The sequence below is a fragment of the Schistocerca serialis genome, chromosome 3 (genome assembly GCF_023864345.2).
Source record: "Schistocerca serialis cubense isolate TAMUIC-IGC-003099 chromosome 3, iqSchSeri2.2, whole genome shotgun sequence".
NCBI classification, from domain to species: Eukaryota; Metazoa; Arthropoda; class Insecta; order Orthoptera; family Acrididae; genus Schistocerca; species Schistocerca serialis.
Window position 1 is genome coordinate 355,601,377 of NC_064640.1, and position 26,600 is coordinate 355,627,976.

Genomic DNA, 26,600 nt, shown 5'->3' on the forward strand with positions numbered 1-26,600 from the left:
TTTTCAACTGTGGTTCAGTTTCGATACATTAGATAATCTTTAGAAGTAGTATGGTCACGTTTGAATTCAGTCGTTTACTCCTGATCCCTTGAAAATGAAGAAACTCAGTCCTCATAAGCCTTCATCAATCTTAGACGAATTGCCACTGCCGATTTCTAAAATAGTAGGAAAGATTAACCCTATAATATTTACGGTGAACCAGTATTCCATCTCAACAACTGCAACAAAACATGTACGACTGCTATAAAAAGCTGCACAAAGAACAATTCTGCATATCAAGTTCATATTCAACTTACACGTATTAACATAAGAAATACAAAATGTCATTGATATGTAAGTCGTATTTGTGGTAGGCCGAGAAAATTTCACCTGTGACCACAGAGTAGAATGTCAGTTCACACAGCTGTACTTTAGCTCTGTTTAATGTAGTGTAGCCTAGATCTTAGAGCAGTGCAATAGAATTACAAGAAAATACCAGTCCAGGAAACATTTTGGCTGCAAATCTGGATCCCGTCTGCGAAGGGAGGCTACCCACTAGTCGGCTGGCATTCTATTGAACCCAGATGGCGCTTCACTTTTCTGTGTAGAGGTGTTTGAAGTATGACCTGTTTGAAGTCAAAGTACACCAACAAAGGACTTGTAATGAATTGTTACATAAACATATAATAGAGTTATGTTCTATGCAAATCAGAAAATTACAATACTTTCATTTAAACAGTGGTCCTGTTACTTTATTTATTAAATACTAGGGACGTTCAGTAAGTAAAGCAACTTATTTTTATCTGAAAGCAGGTTGGTTTTATTCGGGATTCCAATACACCATATTATTTCTCCACTCTCTTGGCTATATAACTCTATTTTTTTAACATAATCTCCTTTCAATGCGGTAATCTTACGCCACCCTACTGGGAGGGCCTGTAAGCTCCCATGGTAGCACTCCACTGGTGTAAGTTAGGACCAACGTCTTGCTGTGTCATAACCTCCACATCACCCACGTATTGCTTCCTGTGGAGTGCATCCATCATTAGCCATAGATGGAAGCTCTTTATGGTCTTCTATTAGGTGACGCGAAACCCTGTGGGCACAAACCTCTGAGTACCCCAGATGGTGGACAACTGTGTCAGCACTACCAACAGAGACGTTCAGTTGAGTAGCGAAGTGTTTGTGATCCGTCGATAACCTCGAATGAGAATGTCTGCGTGTTCCAGTATTGTAGGAGTCACAGATGTGTGCGGTTAGCCGGTACGGATGAGATGAAACAGCTTTGCACGACCTCGTTGCGATGATGACAGATGCCTAGCTTAACAAGTCACCGTGCCTTAGTCACAGCCAGGTCTCCGTAGGCATACTGCAAGCACCTATGAGCATCTGCGATGCTCTGGTTTTCCGCCAAAAGAAACTCAGTGACAGCTTTCTGCTTAGAACGCGACTCACCAGGAAAGTACTTGGGCCCGAACAAACACAAATACACCAAAATCGTGTGAGAAATAATGTAAAGGTCTGTTGTTGCACTAGTGATACTCCCGCATCTGCAAAACTCTGCAGTCGTCCGTTAGAGGCCTCTGCGTATGCCATGCCGCATTGCACACTGACCTGCCGGTACGCCAGTAGGGACCAGTAGGGACGGTGCGGTGTACCTCTGAAGTTGCGTTTTGTGACATTATTTGTGTATTGAAGCGTCAGATGGCTCGGCGATTGGTAATCAATCCTGCTAATGTATTGCGATTGGTTGAGATGAAGTTACGAAGAACCCTTTTTCGTGAAGATGGTACTGGTGTAGAAGACGAATCAAATGGTTCAAATGGCTCTGAGCACTATGCGACTTAACTTCTGAGGTCATCAGTCCCCTAGAACTTAGAACTACTTAAACCCAACTAATCTAAGGACATCACACACATCCATGCACGAGGCAGGATTCGAACCTGCGACCGTAGCGGTCGCGCGGTTCCAGACCGTAGCGCCTATAACCGCTCGGCTACCCCGGCCGGCAGAAGACGATCATTCGCATGTTTTCTGGTATCTGTTATAGTGCAGAAATATGAGCATAAGTTAAAAACAGATACTGTTGTAACACTAACACATAATGATGATGATAGGAATGATAATGACGAACAACTCATTGCAAACGGTAGTGCTACGGCAAGTGCGGGAAGAGGCGATGGAAGCAGTGACAGTGAATACCAACTGTCTCCCAAGCAGAAGGTTAAAGTTGCAAGTATCATCACGGCGTTTGATGACAACACACTGGAGAACATATACGATGATTATTACGTAAGAGCTTTCGACACATACGACAAGCTTCTGAAAAGATACCCTAAACTGAAGTCTAAAAGCAATATTAAAAACATACTGGATTACGTGGCAAAGAAAAGAGAAGGAAATACAGTTTTCAAAGGAAATCGTACACTGCTGTTCAAGACCATCAAGGAGCGTGTAATGGCGAAATTCGATGAAGCGCGAGAATGCGTTTCCGCCGTTCACTATTGGCATTTACAACATTGGGCATTGGACGTAGCCCGAAATCTCGGGTGTAGAAACTTTACAGTTTCACTAGGATTTATTACTAATTTGAAAAAGGAGTTTAGGATAACATCACGCCGTATCACTGTGCTCCAAGCACGAAAAGATAAGGATGACGAAAAAGAGCTGATTGAAAGAGCTCAAACGTTTGTTGCTGACGTCAATGAGCATATCACGAGAGAAAATATCGATATTAGTTCTGTATGGAACTGTGATCAGAGTCAGCTCAGCTATGAACTTTCTTGTGACAGAACACTATCCATGAAAGGGGAGAGAAACACTGTCGCGATGTTGCAATCAGTTAACTGTGCAACACATAGTTACACGATCGATATTGCTATATCAATGGACGGACGATTGGCAGACAAACTCTATATTTCCTTCCACGAATCCAGTGGAAAGTTTGGACCCCGCGTGTCAAGGGAAATAGAAACGCGGTGCCCTCCAAATGTCGTCGTCGGTGCAAGTGTGAGTGGCAAGATGACGAAACAACATCTGAAGACGTTTCTTCTGTCAGTTTTGAATCCACATTTGTCGAGAAAGTCATTAGTACTTTGTGACTCCTGGTCTGGACATAAGGATGAACGAGTACTACTGGAAGCACCTGGTGGAAAACATGTAGATTTAAAAATCATTCCGCCTAAAACTACAAAATGTGCACAACCTCTGGATGTGTATTTCTTCAGGCAATATAAAACATATGCCAAGACAATAACAGACTACATTAAACTACGTTCCAGTAATATGCAGCCGAAATTGCACAGCAGATTCTTTATCATGAATATGCATTCTGTCATTTACAATAACTTATCTGTGGGAGTATACAGACCAAAGCTTCGTTACACGTGGCAGAACGCTGGCTACGATATTGGTGAACCATCCAACAACTTCAAAAGTGTCACTGACGTGGCCTTCAACACTGATATTATAGAATGTGCAAATACGCCATGCGATCAACTTGCATTTCTTCACTGTGCGTTTTGCAGTCATTCGTATTGCTCGGAGCATTTTATTGACATTCCGCATTTACATTTATAGTTAAGATTGCTGCACTGCGTATGGCGTCTACAATTACATCTACAGTGATATCTAGAGCATGACTGCAGAGTTTTGCAGAAAAACGACACCCACCAGCACATTCAGTGGTACATAATGGTCCTGTAACCAAACGTTCATACAGATCTGTTTGTTCAAGCCCAAGTACTTTCCTGGTCAGTTACCGATATAGTTTAGAAGGTTGCGTACAGGGGCACCATCTATCGGAACGTCATGAACTATATGGGCTGAAGCGGGAATATTCCACAATGTCCCACAACAAATTCCACATTTTTTCATCTGAAATTGGCCGAAAAAAGTGTCGTATTGCTTATCTAACACCCCTCTTATGTTACAACTTATTAAAATAAACAAAGAAAGAGAACAAGATTCCACTTAGAATGAGCTTTTCTGTCTCAATACCTCAGAGTAGCTAGAGCGAAATAAGGAAGACGAATGAAACAAATATTGCCATAATTAAAAATTTGTACTCACCCCCCGCCCATTGCCGCGCCTCTATCACTGTATCCCTCCTTCTCTCCACCTCCACAGCCTCCATCTCCTTCATCAGGGCAATTTCCAGCGCCTCCCCCTCCCGGATGATGAACTTCGCCGTAACATCTACCCTTCCTTCCAACTATAACCTGGCCTTGCCCCCACCCCTCCCCAGGGCCCCATTTTTCCTCTTCCCTCCTTCTCCCAGAGCGGATTTTCCTCCTTCCGCCCCCCCCCCTGAGACCCTGCACCCCATATTTGCCTCTTTCCTTCCCACATCCCTCCCTACCTGGCCCTCTTCGGCGCGCCCCCGTCGATCTCCCCCCCTCTCTTCCCCTCCCACCCTCCCGGTCTCCCTCATCTCCTTGCGCCTGGCAGATCCACCGTTTTGATCATTGTCAGAGTACCACGTCAGTGTTGTGTTTAGCGCTGTTTCTCCTGTGCGTCGAGAGGTGTGATTTTAATTGTGTGCTGGCATTGTACTTCGTGTCACTGTCAGTGTTTGTTTGTGCTACGCCATCCGGCAATACTTTTATGCTCTGGTCATACTATGCCTTGTGTTCTTTTAACTGTCCCAGTGTGTAGTTTTTTGTGTGCACTACTTTTTTACAGTTTTTATCTCCATTTTACAGTCGCCCCTTTTTTGTCTATTGTCTTCCATGATGTTCCCCCTTTTTTAAATCTATGTTCATCATGTTTTCTCCTTTTTATATTTTTAAATGTCTTCTATTGTTTGTTCTATGTCTTTCGGCTGAAGAGCAGTGCATATGCTGCTGCCAGCCCACCCTGATGGGGAATTGAAATACAACAAAGGGGGAAAAAAATTTGTACTCATTTCTCTGTCACCTGTAGTACCTTTAATGCATCCTTATACTGAGCTGAAAATGTACATTTTCTGTCAAAATAAGTTCAGTTTTGATTTCTCTCCGCTGTTGTATTTTCATACGTGCTTTGTAGGAAAAAATGACAGCCTTCCAGTTTTCCGAGAAATTGATTTGTATGTGACAGCCCTGCGGTAACTTATATGATAAGTAATTTTCTATATTTGAAGCTATCCACAGCAAAGTACTAGAATAGCAGGTCAGAAATTAGATGTAGGCATTTGCAGCATGTTAGTGCAAGAAAAAATGCACAATGGAGTGACAGCACTAGGTGACTTTCGTAACATTACCTAGAAACAGTATCAGCGTTTGTTTGTGTGGCCATCTTCCGCAGCAAACATATAAATACTTGTTTTGCAAACCAAACTGCCTTTTCCTGCTGCTCTGACGTGAAGTGAGCTACAGAAACAGCACGTTTGACATTGCTAACACTAGTGGAATCCAATTGGTAATTCGGTTCTAGGAGAGTAACTGCTCTCCCAAGTACTAGTACTATGAAAACCAAGGAAAAGAGACTGTGAACACAGTTTTATCGAGAGACAAAACTGCAGTTCGCCGCACGGGATTAGCCGAGTGGTCTGAGGCACTGCAGTCATGGACTGTGCGGCTGGTCCCGGCGGAGGTTCGAGTCCTCCCTCGTGCATGGGTGTGTGTGTTTATCCTTAGGATAATTTAGGTTACGTAATGTGTAAGCTTAGGGACTGATGCCCTTAACAGTAAAGTCCTATAAGACTTCACACACATCCGAACATTTTTGAGAACTGCAGTTCTAGGGACTAAGACACACTTCCTGAAAATAAAACAACAGTAACGAAAAGAAGGCACAGTGACGCAGCCTCAGAGAGAACAAGAAGCAAGGCTTAGAGTTTAACGACCCATTGACGTTAAAGCCGTTAGAGACAGCGCAGTAAATCATTTAGAAAAGAATGAGGGTGAGAAATGTGACCTACTTGAGAATCCTGTCTCGGCATTTACCTAAAGGGAAACCAGCTAAAACTTAGACTAGGATGGCTGGAAAGGGGCTTGAGTTAAGGTTACTCACTGCACCACATTACCCATTCAACATGCATTGAAAGGCAAAGATCAGTAGCTTCCTGTGACTCGTGATGGTTTTCCATGACTAAGAAATGTATAGAGGTAGCGATGTAACTAAGAAATGCCACGAAGAGTGGTAGTGTAATGATTTCCGAGGAGTACTTTTGATCCTTGCAGTTCTACAGTCAGAGGGTGAAATTCATTGTGTTGCAGTAACTCACAAGCTTGACTATGTTTGAAGCGGTGATAAGATGGTTCAAATGGTTCAAATGGCTCTGAGCACTATGGGACTCAACTGCTGAGGTCATTAGTCCCCTAGAACTTAGAACTAGTTAAACCTAACTAACCTAAGGACATCACAAACATCCATGCCCGAGGCAGGATTCGAACCTGCGACCATAGCGGTCTTGCGGTTCCAGACTGCAGTGCCTTTAACCGCACGGCCACTTCAGCCGGCTCGGTGATAAGACACAGAGGTAAGTATGTACACTGATAAGCCAAAACATTAAGACCATTTGTTTACTTGCGTGTTGGTCCACCTGTAGATCGCAATACACCGCCGATTCTGCGTGTCATGGTTCGACAAGACTTGGTAGGTGTCTTGATGCATGTATCGACAGACGTCTATCCACAGGTGACGCAGTTCCTACAAATAACGGGATGGTGGTTTTTGGGCGAGGAGCTGATGCTCGACTGCATCCCAGATATTTTCCATCAGGTTCAGAGCAAGCTAATTTGCCGGTCAAGTTGCGTTGCGACAAGGACAGTTACAGAGCTCGAAGGTATCGTCGCCGTCAGTGAAGACATCAAACAAGAAGGAATACAGGTTTTCCATAACAATGTTCACGCATACCATACCTGTCACCGTGTGTTCGACTACTATCACAGATCCCGTGGAAGCCCAGGTGAATGTCCCCCATAGGATAATACTGCCTGCGACCATGGCCCATTGCTTGCTTCGTGCATACTAGCTGCCACAAGATAGTATGAGTCATCCGACCGGTCGACACGTTTCCAACGATCCACGGTCTAATTTCGATGATAACTTGCCCACAGTAATCATAACTGACGATGTTGTTGGATCAACATGGGAAGACGTAGGAGTCGTCTGCTGCAGAACCCTATGTTCAGCAATGTGCGCTCAACAGTGTGTTCTGAAGAACTTGAGCCTGCATCATCACTGTACTCTGTACTCAGATCTTCCACATGTTGTTGTTGTTGTGGTCCTCAGTCCTGAGACTGGTTTGATGCAGCTCTCCATGCTACTCTATCCTGTGCAAGCTTCTTCATCTCCCAGTACCTACTGCAACCTACATCCTTCTGAATCTGCTTAGTGTATTCATCTCTTGGTCTCCCTCTACGATTTTTACCCTCCACGCTGCCCTCCAATGCTAAATTTGTGATCCCTTGATGCCTCAAAACATGTCCTACCAACCGATCCCTTCTTCTAGTCAAGTTGTGCCACAAACTTCTCTTCTCCCCAATCCTATTCAATACCTCCTCATTAGTTACGTGATCTACCCACCTTATCTTCAGCATTCTTCTGTAGCACCACATTTCGAAAGTTTCTATTCTCATCTTGTCCATACTAGTTATCGTCCATGTTTCACTTCCATACATGGCTACACTCCATACAAATACTTTCAGAAACGACTTCCTGACACTTAAATCTATACTCGATGTTAACAAATTTCTCTTCTTCAGAAACGATTTCCTTGCCATTGCCAGTCTACATTTTATATCCTCTCTACTTCGACCATCATCAGTTATTTTACTCCCTAAATAGCAGAACTCCTTTACTACTTTAAGTGTCTCATTTCCTAATCTAATTCCCTCAGCATCACCCGATTTAATTTGACTAAATTCCATTATCATCGTTTTGCTTTTGTTGATGTTCGTCTTATATCCTCCTTTCAAGACACTGTCCATTCCGTTCAACTGCTCTTCCAAGTCCTTTGCTGTCTCTGACAGAATTACAATGTCATCGGCGAACCTCAAAGTTTTTACTTCTTCTCCATGAATGTTAATACCTACTCCGAATTATTCTTTTGTTTCCTTTACTGCTTGCTCAATATACAGATTGAATAACATCAGGGAGAGGCTACAACCCTGTCTCACTCCTTTCCCAACCACTGCTTCCCTTTCATGCCCCTCGACTCTTAAAACTGCCATCTGGTTTCTGTACAAATTGTAAATAGCCTTTCGCTCCCTGTATTTTACCCCTGCCACCTTTAGAATTTGAAAGAGAGTATTCCAGTCAACATTGTCAAAAGCTTTCTCTAAGTCTACAAATGCTAGAAACGTAGGTTTGCCTTTTCTTAATCTTTCTTCTAAGATAAGTCGTAAGGTTAGTATTGCCTCACGTGTTCCAACATATCGTCTGCCACATATCGTCGGATATCGTGACATACAGAGCGAGCACGCCTCCGGCCATCATGTTCTATGATGTGGCGTAGACTACCGACACCTCATCATCTACTCGTGGCTTCACCATTCTTCAACCACTTTTCATACGCATATGCTAATAACATACCATAGAACCTGGCGACTAGCTCCGTTGTTTCCAAGATGCTCGTTTCCAGGCGACTTTCCATAACAATTTGCCCTTTGTCAAAATCACTTACGTCACTGCATTTCTCCTTGCGGCTCATATCGTCGCTAGAATGGTTCCTCATTCGTATTCGCTATAATTATACAGCGTTATTCTAAAGTACATCCGGGTTTTCAGAAGACATACAGAAAGTAGACACATATGAGTGGAGAGAGCATTTTCCCAAGTTTTAAATTCACTTTACAGATGCTAAATATGGGCACAGTTTGTGGCAAGGCAAATGTCAATACGTGCGTGCAGTGCACTTAGGTTGCTGCTACCGTTGCTACTTGGGAAGGTGCAACGGTAGCAGTCCTCTTTGGAGATTTGTTCAGTGGGTTGCGTATCTGCAGGCGTAAACAAATTCGATGCAACAATCCGGAGTGAATGGTTTACGAGTATCTACACTGATGGAGAAAAACCGCAACACGAAGGAGTTGTGCTACTTAAAAGCAAGTTGGCAGGCCTGCAGCCAATCTGTCTGCGTGCTAGACACGCTGGACCTATACCTGGAGTTGTGGTCTCGGGTGCGATTTCGTATGACAACAGGAGCACTCTCACGGTTATATTACGCACCCAGACTGCAAAACTGTACGTCAATCTACGTTCATTATGTTTTGATGTTGCGATTTTTTCCATCATTTTATGTTCTGATTTGCCTACCCCCTGATACTGCACTCTGCAACTACTTCACGGCATGTTTTACTGATCGAAATTTGGAGGGATATTCTGATGCGTCATTTTATTGTGATGTCTTGTAGAGGTACGGAGCTGCTTGTGAATAACTCTATATACTTTCATTACTGCGTCACATGAATGCGTCATTCTACATCTGTATCTACACTTCGCAAAACACTGTGAAGCGCATTGCAGAGGGCACGTCCCATTGTACTAGCTATTACCGCTTTTTCCCTTTCCATTCATGCGTGGAGCGTAAGAAGAACGATTGCTTAAATGCCTGTGTACATGATGTAAGAAGTCTAACACTGTCTTCGCAATATGTACGGGAGATATACGTAGGGGGTTGTAACATACTCCTCGATTCATCACTTTAAGTTGGTTCTAGAAACTTTCCAGACGGGTTTTCACAGGATAGTTTGCGTCCATCGCAAACGTGTGCCAGTTCAGTCTCCTTTGTGGATTGAATGCATTTCCCTAGAATCCTACCAGTGAACAGCGCAGTATTACGCCTGCTATACCTAGCCTGTGTGATCGGTTCATTTCATACCCCTATATACTGTTACATCCAGCTATTTGCATGAGATGACCAATTCAAACTGTGACTCTTTTATATTATAGTCATAGAAAACTAACTTTTTTCGTTTTTTGAAGTGCACAGTGTTTAATTTCGCACACTTTGAAATCTTATCAGTATTTGACTGAATGTTTGTGCGGATTCTTTCAGGTAGTACTTTATTATATAACTGTCATCTGCGAGGTTACTGTTAATATTGTCCGCAGTGTTATTAATAAACAATATAAATAACAAGGGTCAAAACCCACTTTCCCAGAGCACAGCCGAAGTTACTTCTACATCTGTTGATGACTCTGCTTCCAAGATAACTGCTCCGTGCTCCCTCCAAAACATCCTCAATCCAGTCACTAATTTTGCTTGATACACAATACCCTCGAACTTTTGCTAATAAGCGTACATCTACGTCTACATCTACGTGATTACTCTGTTATAAAGTGCCTGGCAGAGGGTACAATGAAACACTTTCAAGCTGTCTCTCTACCGTTCCACTCTCGAACGGCTCGCGGGAAAAACGAGCACTTAAATTTTTCTGTGCAGGCCCTGATTTCTCTTATTTTATCGTGACGATCATTTCTCCATATGCAGGTGGGTGCCAACAGAATGTTTTCGTAATCGGAGAAGAAAACTGGTGATTCAAATTTCATGAGAAGATCCCGTCGCAACGAAAAACGCCTTTGTTTTAATGACTGCCTCTCCAATTCGCGTAACATGTCTGTGGCAATATCTCCCCTATTTCGCGATAGTACAAAACGAGCCGCCCTTCTTTGAACTTTTTCGATGACATCCGTCAGTCTCACCTGATGCGGATCCCACACCGCACAGCAATACACCAAAATAGGGCGCACAAGCGTGGTGTAAGCCGTCTCTTTAGTAGACCTGTTGCGCCTTCTAAGTGTTCTGTCAGTGAATCGCAGTCTTTGGTTTGCTCTACCCACAACATGATCTATGTGATCGTTCCAGTTAAGGCTATTTGCAATTGTAATCCCTAAGCATTTAGTTGAATTTACAGTCTTAAGATTTGTGTCTTATCGCGTAATCGAAATTTAGCGGATTTCTTTTAGTGCTCACGTGAATAAATTCACACTTCTCTTTATTCAGGGTCAGTTGCAACTTTTCGCACCGTGCAGATATTTCATCTATATTTTGCAATTCGTTTTGGTCATCTGATGGCTTTGCAATACGGTAAATGACAGCATCATCCGCAAACAATCAAAGAGGGCTACTCAGATTGTCTCCTATGTCGTTAATATAGATCAGGAACAATAGAGAGCCTATAACACTATCTTGGGAAACGCCCGATATACTTCTGTGTTACTCTATGGCTTTCCATCTATTACTACGAACTGTGACCTTTCTGACAAGAAATCACGAATCCAGTCGCACGACTGAGGTGATGTTCCATAGGCACGCAGTTTGGTTAGACGACGCTTGTGAGGAACGGCGTCGAAAGCCTTCTGGAAATCTAACTACGTGGAATCAATTTGACGTCCCCTGTCGATGTGGACTGTGGTGTGTCCAAAGCGATTCCGGCATCAATATGGGGAGTCTGGGGAGGACTGAGTATCTTAAAGTGGCGTCGATATTTTCATCAGGACGGTTTCGCCGCCACCTCAACGGCCATCGCGGTCGACCCGATGCAATGCGTGGTTATGGATGGTCACTCTGTCAGTGTCGGTCATGCGCGGCTCAGAAAGGCACGCTACATCATTTCCGTTGCGACGAAGCAAGTGCTCCAATTCGTACTTCTTGTCAGAAACGCTAGTGGATATCCAGTTTAGGGTATGGAATGCCCTCAGTCTAATCTGAGCCATCACTGAAGACAGTTATGACAGCGTCAGCCACAATGACGACCTAGGAAAACTTGTCAGTGAGGGCCCGTAGTTTCGTGATGGTTTGCGTCGTAACTCGTGGATACTAAATTCTTTAAACAAATCTTTGATTTATTTCAGGGTTCCTGCGAATTCTGAGGGTATTTGCAGCTGGTAATGGGCCCCGGAGTTGTGTCGTTTTGATAACGGTGGGGTGGGGAAGCAATTTCGGCGTTAAATCCGCTGCGGACTCGTTCTGGCCGCTGCTGCTGACTGGTGACAGTTCATTAAAGCGGGAAACTGTTCGGGGGTTGAGGTGTACATGGTTAGGCGTGTTGCAGTGGTGAGTGTGTCTTGCACGGAGCTGCAGTACCGGTATGTCGTCAACTTTCCAATATTTTAACGTAATTTGGCACTGGCTATAATGTGCTCGATGTGCTTCACCACATGGCACTCACGTTTGCTGAGTTATTCCTCAGTGTGACACATTTTCGAGACAGGTGATTCCCAGCGTACGTTACGCACGCTGGTTTCACGTGACACTGCTGTGCGTCATGATAAAATACCTCAGAGCGTTAGTACTGCGTGGGACCTTCAAATTCCTCGTAGTTCGTAACTGTCACCTTAAGGTGCAATAAGTTGGTAGGTCGACAAGTTCTTGTGTTTGTTCAATTAGGTCGCCAGGAACCGGAGCTGCCTAATCCTGCCTTCATTTGGACGTTCAGTGGTGGACACTTGGTCATGACTTTCACGCTGTCTACGGTGAAGTTCTCGGGAAGCGCTGCCACTATGGCTCTGTTTTCAGATCTGTCAGGCCGGATGTCACGGACGACCACCTGAATCTTGTATTTCTGTCCAGTAGGATATATGTAGAATTAGAAACTTTGTTTCCCAAAACCTTGGAGAAGGAATATATTGTCTTTCAAGGTGTCTGCCGGAAACCTAAACGTTTTAGGTTTGAACGCTGTCTTCAGCTGACCAGTGAGACCAGTGGGTAGCTCACTGAGTTCCTCGTAGTTGCTGGTCGTGCATCGACAGGTGGGGGTAGCCTCCCAATGGCCGTCTTTTATCATATCTCTTCGTTAATTCACTCCTCAGCAAGCAGTGATAACTAGTTGCTGGTCGGAACGTTGTCAGTCATCTGAGGAATGTCCTATGCGCCCATGTTGTCGTCAGAGTCTTTTGAGTCAGACTCTTCTATTCCCTGGGTGCCAGCATATCGATTTCACTCCACCCTCTGTTACTGAATAATTTCGCGCGCTTTGTGCTTAATGTGCTCACTAGTCCTGTAACGAACGCGGTAAACAAAGTTTCGGTAGTGTTCAGCGAGTGATTCAGCATGGGCGCTAAGCAGTTACGAGACCAATAATTTATCACCAGTTACCCTTAGAGCTACTTCAAGGTAGGTTTCATGTGTTTAATACACGCATAGTTCATTCTTTCTCACATGTTATTCGAGAGAGGAATGATCGTATTCGGAGAAAACGGCATGGAGTGCATGGAACAAACACCGCATCTAAAAAAGAAAATAGCGACAGCTCAAGGAATAAAAGTTATTTTGTCATCCTGCCACTGGATTGTCTGCAAAGAAAGAGGGCGGTAATGACGTAGTTAAAAAAAAACATGCATCTATCATTGCTTTGTAGTCCATATTTAAAAAAAGAAAATCATGACTGACAGTAGAAAAAAGTTTTTTGTAAAAAAATATTACATTTCTTTCCAAACACTGGAGTCTGTGTCTATCATTAACCCCCGTCACTGTTCCATGTGTTGACCTGTGATCTTGCAATGTAAATCACTTAAATATGTTAGCCAGTCGGTGTGAAAAAATGGTTCAAATGGCTCTGAGCACTATGGGACTTAACATCTATGGTCATCAGTCCCCTAGAACTTAGAACTACTTAAACTTAACTAACCTAAGGACATCACACAACACCCAGCCATCACGAGGCAGAGAAAATCCCTGACCCCGCCGGGAATCGAACCCGGGAACCCGGGCGTGGGAAGCGAGAACGCTACCGCACGACCACGAGATGCGGGCGGTCGGTGTGACCGAGCAGTTCTAGGCGCTACAGTTTGGAACCGCACGACCGCTACGGAAACACAGTGGAGTTTGAGCCTGACGGAATAACTACATTTAATGGTAGTTCACTTGAAAACGTTGTAAACTTACAGTTGTACATCAAAAAATACGTGGAGTGCATTAACAATATTTACTTGCACATCTATATGAGCAGACATTAATAAAGAGTGGAAGCCATCTTAAATTAATTCGAAATAAATTCACTGTTTGCAAATATCTTGGCATTGGCTGTGTTAGGTATAGACTTACTATCTGTTAGTGAGATATAAGAACTTGTGCCGGACAAGGACTCAAACCTGCTTATCGCGAAAAGTCGCCTTAACCACTATGGCCATCCACCCACGCCTCCCGAACGGACCCATACTTCCATATGTCCGCTATCTATATCCCTATGACATTGTCCAGTATATTCATCACTTAATGCCTACAGCTTTACTCAGTATTCCCGCACCGGTGAGGACGAGACTGTGAGGAATCGAGACCCTTGCGATCACAGTGGCATGTAATATTTACTTTCGTGTCTGGATGAATAGACGTTAATGACGACTTACAGCCGTCCGAAATTAATTAGAAAGCCTACCATCAGCTGTGCCTCATAGACCGACTCAAACTTTCACTGTATAGGGATGCAGACAGTGTGACATATGGAAGTTTATGTCGGTCCGGGAAGTGTGCATTGATAGCTGAAGCTGTTAAGGCGACCGCTCGTCATCATTGGGAAATTCGAGTACGAGTGCCGGTCTAGCATAAATTCTCTTACAGGAAAAAAATTAGATACGTATTACAATTCGGGATCTGATTACTGGTTGGAAAAAGAATGAGAAGATTCTGATGCAGATTAAATTGTAATTTAAAATTAGCTAGAAATTATCAAAATTACGCCAAAAAGATGAAGGAAGAAATGTATCTTGCATGTAAATATGTATGCAACAATTAATAAAGATTTTGTACAAGAATATTTGTTTTCATATTCAATACACTATCAAGAATGGGTTGGTTTCTTTGACACCGAGTTGAGATTCGGATTTCCCCACCAAAGTTGTGTACCTACAAAATATTTGCAAGAACACTCCTTCTTCTTCACCATTATCATTTTCTTCCAAATAACTGCTCAGGAAAACTTTAGTCAACACAATGCTAGCTGTCAAAGCTACCCCTTGCACACAATAAAAGTGCACATTACATCCACACGAACTTCCTGTCGCATTATACATTCCATCATGTCACTGAATGCTGACCAGTTATCTGACATATTCTGTCTATGGCAAAATACAAAGCTTCATATACCCTTCCCAGGTCACATTAAATTTTATTTAATCATATACAACGTTGGGCGACATGCATGCGATCGTTTAGTTGGCGTCACGGATTTTCTAAACAAACTCCAATGGTAGACATTACAAGAGTGGCGTTGTGTTTCACAGAAAGGTTTACTGTAGAAAATCCGACAGAGTATGTTCGGAGAAAGATGTATTATTTCCTGCCACATACATCTCGTAGGATGTTCACAAAGAGGAAATCAGAGGATTCAAATTCAAATTGCTCTGAGCACTATGGGACTTAACTTCTGAGGTCATCAGTCCCCTAGAACTTAGAACTACTTAAACCTAACTAACCTAAGGACATCACACACGTCCATGCCCGATGCAGGATTCGAACCTGCGACCGTAGTGTTGGCGCGGTTCCAGACTGTAGCGCCTAGAACCGCTCGGCCACTCCGGCCGGCGGAATCAGAGGAATTAGAGATAATACTAAGGCTTACCTACAATCATTCTTTTCATGCACCATTCACAAATGGAACGGGGATGGGGTTAAATGATAGAGGTAGCAGAAGTTCCGTTTCTGGAACGAAATGTAAGTAATGGATTTGTTTCTAGAATAACTGTATTCTAAAGTCAGTCACGATTTTATTTTTTAAACACCGCCCGTGTTTCGACCTGTCAGTGGTGATTGTGATGCATTCCATGCTGTCTTCTTCAAATATAACCATTCCACTCTTGAACAGTACACGAGAACAAATTAACAATGCATGATGGAATTGCTCTGCATCTCATGATTGCTTACTGTTATGGTCCTCTGTAATATATAATTGTTTAACATGTGTTGCACATTATGTGTGTTCAGTAATGATAAATTGTAATCGAATTACACATGACAGTGACCAAAGTTGGAGTCACTATGGTTGAACGCAGTGCTTGGCAACGATGTCTTCAGCAGAACCACTTTTTCAGCATCACTCGCTCATCGTTTCATTGTAATAATTATTAATTATTAGGAGAGCAGGTTACCAGGTTTGGCTGTAGGAGTTGGCTGTGTATTTAGCTTCTGTGATCCAGGGACCGAGGGACATGATTGGGGCGGATATAATGCACAACTGGTTCAGGGAGTGGGGTGGGGGGTGGAGGCGCTTCATGTGTTAATTCAGGCTACAACCAGCAGCAGCTACCCCCGCGATGTGTTTCCGCCAGTGCGCTCTTAGCTGCATAATATACATCTGCTGTAGGTCCTTCACACAATCAGTGATAGTTAAATACCACTGCTTGCATGTCCAAGGAGGTAGTGGTAACTGTTAAATCTAGAACCAGGGGACTATCAGTGTAATACTGCTACATATATGTTGAAGGGACTCGGAGAAACATTACGAATGTTTTAAATAAATAGATTATTCAATATGAAAAGTATGTTTCTCCGATTTTTTAAAAATTTCCTGCCTTTTTTACAGCACTGGCGTGTTTTGAACGTATCACTGCTACACACATATCTGGAGGGACCTAGAAAAAATAAACAGTCCGTTTCATATTGAAGCTATCCCACTCGTATTTGTTTAATCTTCCGCTGTTTTTACATTCGGTGACGTCCATTTTGATGTCAAAATGTCAGACTTTTCTTGGGCAGCTGTGTTTGAATCCTACAGCCATATTGGGTAAGAAATTGTCGTGATAAGGACGATAAATTATAGGAGCAAGAAATGCAGTAGTTCTAATAAGGTAATAAATTATAGCAACAGCCATAGTAGTCTGTGCAATAAATTAAATCCTAAGTATACACCAACATATGCAGTCCAACTCATAGGATAACACACCATATTCGTAAGTTAGATCCTCAATAAACGCAGGATAACAGCACAAGCAACCTACAGGGAAAAGGGGAAGAAGGTGGAGGGGGGCAGGGGGAATAAGAGGGAGGCAGATAGTAATGATACGAGGGGCGTTTGAAAAGTCCTTGCAAAATCCGAGAGATGGCACCACCGGTGTATATCGAGGTCATGTTTAGCTAGTAGCATCTTTGGAAAGAACGCACACCAAGTTTCAGCCATATTGGTCTATTTCTGTGTGTTTGGCATTCGTGTGAATCAAGGAATTCGAGCGATTGTCAATAAATGGACGAAAAAGAATTTCGGGTGGTGATTAAACATTACAAAACAACACAGGAGACTAAGGAGAAGCTTGATAAACATTACGGTGTCTCTGCACCTTCAATTAGAACAGTTTATAAGTGGTTTCAAAATTTTCGGAGTGGCCATATGGGCACAAGTGACGTTGAACGCTCTGAACGCCTCATGGAGGTTACGACTCCAGAAATCATTGATAAAATCCATGATATAGTGATGGATGACAAAAGAGTTAAGGTGCCTGAGATTGCTAGTGCTGTGGGCATCTCGAATGAACGGGTACATAATATTTTTCATAAGCATTTGGACATGAGAAAGCTATCCGCAAGATGAGTTCTGCGACTGCTCACGCTTGACCAAAAACGGAATCGTGTGAAGTGTTGCAAGGATGGTTTGCAGCTGTTCAGGAAGAATCCGCGGGACTTTAAGTATGGTTTCGACAGTGTGGATGAAACCTCGTACTCCAGAGACCAAACAACAATCTAAACATTGGGTTTACCAAGGGAGAATCTGCACCAAAAAAGGCGAAGACATTTCCTTCGGCCAGAAAGATTATGGCTACTGTCTTTTGGGATTCACAAGGGATAATCCTCATCGACTATCTGGAAAAGGGTAAAACTATTACAGGTGCATATTATTCGTCATAATTGGACCGTTTGAAAACCGAGCTGAAAGAAAAACGCAGGCGATTGGACCGCAAAAAAGTCCTTTTCCATCATGACAATGCATCAGCACACACCTCAGCAGTTGTGGTCGCAAAATTAATGGAAATAGGATTCTAACTCGTTTCACATCCCCCCTATTCTCCAGACTTGGCTCCATTGGACTACTATTTGTTCCCCAATTTGAAGAAATAGCTGGCGGGACAAAGATTTTATTCAAATGAGGAGGTGATTGCAGCAACTAATAGCTATTTTGCAGACTTGGACAATTTATATTATTCGGAAGGGATCAACAAATTAGAACAGCGTTGGACGAAGTGTATAAGTCTAAAAGGAGACTATGTCGAAAAATAGAAAAGGTTTACCCCAAACACGTAAGTAGTTTTTATTTTTGCATGGACTTTTCAAACGCCCCTTGTAGGTCATAATCATTGCCCAGGACCCTCTCAGTCAAGTTTGATTGTGATGTCATAGTGTTGGCCGTACTGCATCCGCCATATTGAGTCACAAATTATCCCAATTGGGTAATAAATATCAGCGATAAGGTAATAAACTGTAGTGATAAGGATAATTAATTGGATAATATATTACATTCTAAATAAACACCAACATTTGTCCTTCAACCCATAAGATCCACTCCAGGGTAATAAATTAGGTCCGAAATAAACAATGGATAACAGCCCAAGTGGCATAGAGGGGTGGTGGCGGGGATTTGGAGTAGGGAAGGAGTGAACTAAGGACAATAGTTCATAAATCTTTGCCTCAATTACGGTGGCTAAGAGGGTATGTGGCCAGAGTCACCAGCTTCAAAAGTGGAGGGGTTTGCTGCCAGTGAACCTGGTTGCCCTTTCGTTAGTACCTGCAAGGAGGTTTCCAGAGCAGAGCCAGTCCCTCAGAACTAACGACACAAGCGGGTAACGAGGTAGTGCCACGGGCTGTGGTATGCTGGTTTCCTACACTCAAACCCCATTTTACACCAGCGACTTTCTCGCCACAAACGACTACTCATTGTTGGTGCGCATTCTGTGCTTGCGTGTAAATCAGCAGCCAGCTAAGTAGGGAGCGGAACAGTGACGTCAGTGACCGACTGCCTGTGCCTAGTGTGGAGCTATGAAATCTTGAGCATGTTTCAGACTTTGCATGCGCAGAACAGATTATGTCGTCGTCTGCTATCATCAGAAGTTAAGGGAGGTAGACCAGGGTGACGCTCGATTTGGAACCGATGTACACGTTCCTTTTTTTTCCAACTAAAAACAAACAAATTACCAAACTGACTTTAGACATTTATTGTACACCCTTAAGATTGTTTTCTGTCTTTTTAAGTAAAAGATTTGCGCCCAGAAGACACTACACGACATCGACGAAAAATCTTCACAGAGTGCGAAGGCAGCTGGTGGGAGCTCTGAACGCCACAATTTTCGACCTAGAATAAAATTTCAAAAACTGCTTTGAAACTGATGATATTGTCTATCGTAATACGTACGGATATTTTAAATGTTTTTTAACAAAATGGCTTCACTCTGAAGTACAAGTCAATGTTTTGGGAAAAGAATCGTTATAAAAATGCTGGCGCCCGATAGCGTCCCAGTTGGGTTTAATCTGATTCAGATAAGCCGAATTTTATGACCAAGACATCAACGTGAGCTCACAATCATGCTCCTCAAACCATTGCAGCACGATTCTGGCCTTCTGACACGGACTGTTATCCTGCTGGAAGATGCCATCGCTGTTGAGGAAGACATCTAGCATAAGGAGTTACAGGTGGTTCCCAATAATGTTCATGGAGTCCAGATGTGTCATGGTGCCTTCGATTACTTCCGCAGGTCCCATGGAAGCCCAGGCGAATCTCCCCCATGCCATAATACTACTCAGACTGTCCTGCGTCCGTGGTGCGCTGCATGTTTCGAGCAGCAGAGCGCCTGGATGACAGCGTATCTGGACACGACCATCGACTTGGTTTATCAATAAATGGGATTCATCCGACCAGGCGACACAGTTCCACTGACCCGCTGCCCAGTCACGGTGATCCCGTGCCCACTGTAATTATAACCGACGATGTTGTTGGGTTAACGTGGGAGCACGTAGGGGTCCTCTGCTGCGGAACGTCACTGTGCGCCGAATGGTGTGCTCCAAAACACTTGTGCCTGCACCAGCACTGTACTCTGTAGTTAGATATGCCACAGATCGCCACCTATCCTGCTTTAGAGAGCGGGCAAGCCTCCGTTCCCTATGTTCCGTGATGAGGTATGGACGTTTATTCATTTACGTTATTATTTACGCATTGTCTAGGCTTTTACTTTGTACACATATTGTAAAACGTATTGTCATCTGCTCCTGGTTTCATCATTCTTCAACCACTTTCCATAGACGGTCACGACAGTAGCAAGCGAAAAGCCGACTAGCTTCGCCGTTTACTAGATGCTCGCTTACAGCCACTGGGCCAAAACAATCTGGTTTTTGTCAAAGTCGCTTAAGTCAGCGGATTTCCGCATTTGCGCTACTTATCGTCGCTAGAATGATTCCCCATTCGTTACTGCTCTGCTCATATACACTATGTGATCAAAAGTATCCGGACACCCCCAAAAACATACGTTTTTCATATTAGGTGCATTGTGCTGCCACCTACTGGCAGGTACTCCATATCAGAGACCTCAGTAGCCATTAGACATGGCGAGAGCGGAGAATGGGGCGCTCCGCGGACCTCGCGGACTTCGAGCGTGGTCAGGTGATTGGATGTCAGTTGTGCCATACGTCTGTACGCGAGATTTCCACACTCCTAAACATCCCTAGGTCTACTTTTTCAGATGTGATAGTGAAGAGGAAACGTGAAGCGACACGTACAGCACAAAGCCGTGAAAATGATGGTCCCTCGCAAAGTCACTGTCACCTTGCAGGTGCCAAACTGCACAGCAGACAGCTCTGACAACGCACGAATTTTGGTGCTGCCGTGTAAACGAAAATGGTCACTCGTGACGGACGAGACAGAGTACAGGATAAAACGTCCGAGTTGTTGCAGTAGACTCACTTGCCACGAGTTCTCAACTGAGACAAGAAGTTGTTCGTGTAAAATGGGCTCAAGGTGAAACAAGAAGGTTGCCTCACAGGGGCAGTGGACGAAAGCAGGTCGGTAAGATCGGAGCCAGTTGGCACCCTTGGCCCTGCAAATTGCGCAAATGGAACTACACTCATCAGGAAACCGCCAGAGACCAAAATTACACAACTGACAATTTAGAAAAACGCAACAGGCAAATAAAACAACCACGAAAGCATGACAGTCGTGCTCGAAAAATGTTACACAGCGTGGCAAACAAGCCCTACGGCAGCAACAACGACATCAAGCTCGTGAGGCCTCACAACACACACGCTTTGTACCACAGATGATGGGTATCTGGCGGCGGAATGCGTGTCCGGCACTCCTTGTGAAGCCAAGCCAAGTCCGCTGAAGCGGGCAGTGGCGCTGCGGTGGTCGTGAGCAGTGCACTCTGCACTCGTGCCGACGAACGCTTATCCGGGCCGCCGGGCTCTAGATGAACCGGCGCGGCGTTTCAATCTATCGCGCGGTAGAACACAGCAATGAGCATGTTTCAAACCGGTCGACACTAAAATGGGCTAGGGGGAGATTAGCAGTCGGATGTGCACAGTCGTGAGATTACGATGGAATCTCAAATACCACATTCATCTTCAGTCATGCAATGTAGTATAAGGGGCAGTTGTATGAAAATGAGGCAGATGGATAAAAGTAAGTAAAGTGTTCATTATTTCAGATGTTTTCGCCATAACTGTTAACACTTTGCCGTCCGCCCGTCTCTTATAAATTTATTCGCTTGGTGCCGGCAGCGCTAATTCGGATTGGCTTGTCGCCGGCCGCTTGTCACCTTTGGGTTAATGACAAGCTTCAAACACATTGATTTTTGCGAGCTTTAATTTTTCCGGAAATCCTCCATTTTGCTGTATCGTTCCACAAACTCGAATTTTCTTTTCAAGTAACTTCTCTGCAAGTTCTACACTGTTATAATAATTATCTATGCAGAGGTGATGCCACTTTCCATAAGAAGGTGTCAATAGTTCCATCATTGTTTTTGCTAAAGGTTGTCCAGCGCCGGAACATATCTCGAATGAGGAAATGTATCCCTTACTCGAATCACACAGCTCCGAAAGCCATATTTGGTAATTTTCGACGGATTGTAAACTTTAAAATTTAACTGTCCACGCCATGGTTTCATTCCTTCATCAACTGAGATGTTTTGACTTAGATTAAACGTTTCTTTAAACTTTATGGAAAAATAATCAGTTGCGAATTGCACTTTGAAAAGCCGGTCGGCATTATTCGGTTTATTGTTGATGTCGGAAAAATGTAAAAATGATAATATTTGTCTGAATCGTTTTGCGAAATATCGGTGTGTCTATCAACGAAGTTCGGGCCCCATAACGTCGACAAATTTGGCATTTTTTAAAATCCAGTTCCCTTCTATTGAAATTTTGACTGTAATACTTATTGGTTTCGTTGCTAATATATTCAAACAGATCGTTCCCAATACATAATTCTACGATATCCACCACGCTCTGTGTATCTTTGGGAAACATGTGTGGACCCGGAGATCCTTCAAATTTGTTATTGGTCCTCAGTAAATTCTTCCGAATCAGATGGCAACCGTAGCGTTCGCCGAGTTCTTCTTGGACGTATTTCACTATCTATCCTCTGACGGTTTTGCATCAGTCCCCTATAACTTAGAACTACTTAAACATAACTAACCTATGAACATCACACACATCCAAGCCCGAGGATGGATTCGAACCTGCGACCGTAGCGGTCGCGTGGTTCCAGACTGAAGCGCCTAGAACCGCTCGGCCACTTCGGCCGGCGGTTCCAAAAATCTGGAAATCGCATGGGGAGGGATCGGGACTGTATGGGGTACGTGTAAGGGATTCCCAGCGAAACGACTGCAATGTAGCCAACACAACCTGTCAACAAAATGCCCGCCCTCACGTTTCGACTACGCTGCAGAAGTTTCACTCGGATGCCCTTACACATACTCCATGGAGTCCCATTCTCTCCCCATGCGATATCCATAATTTTGGTGCCCTGAAGTAAGATACTAGTGGCAGTCGATTTGCTTCGGACGAAGAGGTACAAGCCTGGGTAAAATCACGGTTCCGTAAGCAACCGCAAACTTTTACCGTGAAGCCACTGACCGTCTTGTCTCACAGTGGGATAAATGTATTAACAATTATGGCGATTACTTTTGAAATAATGAAGACTTTTCTTCCTTTTTTCCCATCTGTCTAGTTTTCATTTGTCTGCGCCTTATACAAATGAAGGAATGTGGTCAAACCCAAAGTTCTGTTAAGAATCCAGGAAAACTGACAAATAGTAATATCTGAGTCGTTCAATGTATGTTGAAATCCGACAGGAGACTTGTAAGATTCGTGGCAAACGCAGGCCACAGATTTGTCATTTGGAAGCGGAGCCAGCACTCCCACCACCCAGCCTGGTGTAAGTCCTTTCAGCCTGACTCAATTTCGGCGGCTCATGTGTCAATGTTGACACTTACTGATTCACGCAGCATGTCACGCGCCTTGGACCCAATTGCAGACCTCTCAATTCAAGAATAGTTACCGGAAATGAAGCTCCTACCTAACTTTCTAGTAACAATCAGCAACACTAACTATTAGAGATAGACGGTGACAGCACATAAAATAAGGCTCGTGAAACTAAAGAACTGCCGTGCATCAAAACTATCTAAACCGTAGCCTACGGAGTAGGCTGCGACTGGATTCGTGATTTCCTGTCAGAAAGGTCACATTCGTAGTAATAGACGGAAAGTCATCGAGTAAAACAGAAGTATATCCGGCGTTCCCCAAGGAAGTGTTATAGGCCCTCTATTGTTCCTGGTCTATATTAACGACATAGGGGACAATCTGAGTAGCCGTCTTAGATTGTTTCCAGATGATGCTGTCATTTACCGTCTTGTAAAGTCATCAGATGATCAAAAATACAAGCAAAATAATTTACATAAGATATCTGTATGGTGCGAAAAGTGGCAATTGACCCTGAATAAAGAAAAGTGTGAAGTTATTCACATGAGTGCTAAAAGAAATCCGCTAAATTTCGATTACCCGGTAAGTCACACAAATCTTAAGGCTGTAAATTCAGACAAATACTTAGGGATTACAATTATAAATAACCTAAATTGGAACGATCACATAGATAATATTGTGGGTAGAGCAAACCAAAGACTGCGATTCATAGGCAGAACACTTTGAAGGTGCAACAGGTGTACTAAAGAGACTGCTTACAACACGCTTGTCCACCCTATTCTGCAGTATTGCTGTGCTGCGTGGGATCCGCATCAGGTGGGACTGACGGATGAAATCGAAAAAGTTCAAAGAAGGGCAGCTCGTTTTGTATAACCGCGAAATAAGGGAGATAGTTTCACAGACATGATACGTGAATTGAAGTGGTAATCATGAAAACAAAGGCGTTTTTCGTTGCGACGGGATTTTCTCATGAAATGTGAATCACCAGTTTTCTCCTCCGATTGCGAAAACATTCTGTTGCCACCCACCTACATAGGGAGAAATGATCATCACGATAAAATAAGAAAAATCAGGGCTCACACAGAAAAATTTAAGTGCTCGTTTTTCCCACGTGCCGTTCGCGAGTGGAACGGTAGAGAGACAGCTTGAAGGTGGTTCATTGAACCCTCTGCCAGGTACTTTATTGTGAATAGCAGAGTAATCACGTAGATGTAGATGTAAATGACGTCACTGAAGGAGTATGGATTTTTCAGCTAGTACCAGTCCAACGATGGTTTTTAGTCAAGTTAGTTCTAGCTACTGGAGTATCTTGTTCGCTGAGAGAAATATCGTAGTTGAGACACTATGGTATGTCAATGCGTTCTGGTTTTTTTTCAGCTGATGATAACCCCTCGGATCCTGAATTATGAACATTTTGAAGTAATACGGAACAGCTGTCTGCTTCTCACACTGTGTAAACCAAGTGGAAGTGGCTGATGCCCTCTTCACTGGACTGGTGGGTCGGAGGATCGAGTTAAAAGTCTCAGCTCAGATTTAGATTTTCCGTGGTTTCGTCCTAGCAAGTGGGATAGATGCTTCACTACGGCCGGAACAGCATCCCCCTCATGATACTGCCACAATTTTTGTGGTATCGATAGCTACGATGCGACGGCTTAGGTACAAGTTCTTAGGTTGGCACTACGAGAGCGGACGAACAACTCCGACCACAGCGCCCTCTAGCCGACGATGTGGAGCTCGACGAGCGCCGCTCCACGTTCAGCCCATTTGATTACGAGCAGACGACCTAGCAAGATTGTTTCTATTGCATAGTGGACGAGCCACTACAGATTTTGCCTTTGAAACTTCTAGTCGATGTTAGCTTTGATTGATGTACGGCATCGCATGAACGCCAAAGTTAAGTAACAATTTAAGTATTCATATTCTTCCTATAGTAAAGGTGCTTTAAATTTACACGCAGTACCGAAGTACTTCACCCTTTCCTGCTCCTACTCGCGTCCTTTACTCTCGGCCTTTTTTGCAGAAGCGGTTCACAGGAGCAGATCCACGCGCTGGAGCAGATACAAAATTTTTAATGAACTCGAAGACGGGGGATCACAAGCGCTCACCCTCTTCTCTTTTATTCCAGCATACTATCATTCATAGAGCGAAGGCTGTGGCTGGAGATTTCATGAAAAATGTTCCAGGGAAAGCAAATGGCCAACTCATAGCTGTAGTATCAACATTCACTATTTGAGCAGGAGTATACGGTTACCCTTATATAATACGGAACTGACCACTGGATGTCACGTGAGGCGGATCCGCCAGTAGAAACGGAGGTGTGGAGTGTGTTGTCAGTAGAGGAGTAGTAACGGCAGAATGGGTCGGTCAGGAGAGCTTAGTGACTTCGAACATGGACTGTATAGTCACTGCATGTCACCTAAGTAATGAATCCATCACGGATATTTCGGCCGTTCTAAAGCTTCACAAGTCGACTGGTGATGCGATTGTGAAGTGGAAATGCAAAGGAACAACAACAGCTAAACCAAGCACGTGAGGTGAATCCGCCAGTAGAAACGGAGTGTGTTGTCAGTAGAGGAGTGGTAACGGCAGAATGGGTCGGTCAGGAGAGCTTAGTGACTTCGAACATGGACTGTATAGTCACTGCATGTCACCTAAGTAATGATTCCATCACGGATATTTCGGCCGTTCTAAAGCTTCACAAGTCGACTGGTGATGCGATTGTGAAGTGTAAATGCAAAGGAACAACAACAGCTAAACCAAGACCATGCAGACTCAATGTATCGACCAACAGGGACCGTCGAGCACTGGGGTAGGCTGATTGTAAAAAGTCGTATGAAATCAGCGGTAAAAATTACTCATGAATCTCAGTCCATCTAGCATAATGACTGCATAAGGAGTCGAAAAGAATGGCGTACTCTTATGGAATAATTCCTGTTAAGTCACAAATTTCTGTAGTCAGCGCAAAGAGACACTTGTAGTGATGTAAAGTGCGACGCCACTGAAGAGTGAGTTGTTGGAAACGAGTGATTTTGAGTGATGAATCACGCTACACCCATCGAGAATCCGATAGAGAGGTGTTAGTTTGTTGAGTGCCTACAGAACGTTGCTTGCCATGATATATAGTGCCTACGGTGAAATACGGTTACAGATGGCCGTATGGGTGCATTTTTCGTGGCTAGGATGTGGTTTCCTTACTGCACTTAAGAAAGCGCTGTACTGCGTACAGCAGGGGAACACTTCAGAGACAATCCTGGTTTATACCAGCGGGACAATGTTCCCTGTCGTAAAGCAGCATCTGTGAGATAAT

General features: G+C 43.7%; 1 protein-coding gene across 1 annotated transcript in view; it reads right to left on the bottom strand.

The window, feature by feature from the left end:
- The window catches only part of LOC126470831 (katanin p60 ATPase-containing subunit A-like 1), a 105,769-nt gene that overhangs the window by 78,449 nt on the left and 720 nt on the right, over positions 1-26,600 (bottom strand). The gene's annotated exons all lie outside the window — the stretch shown is intronic.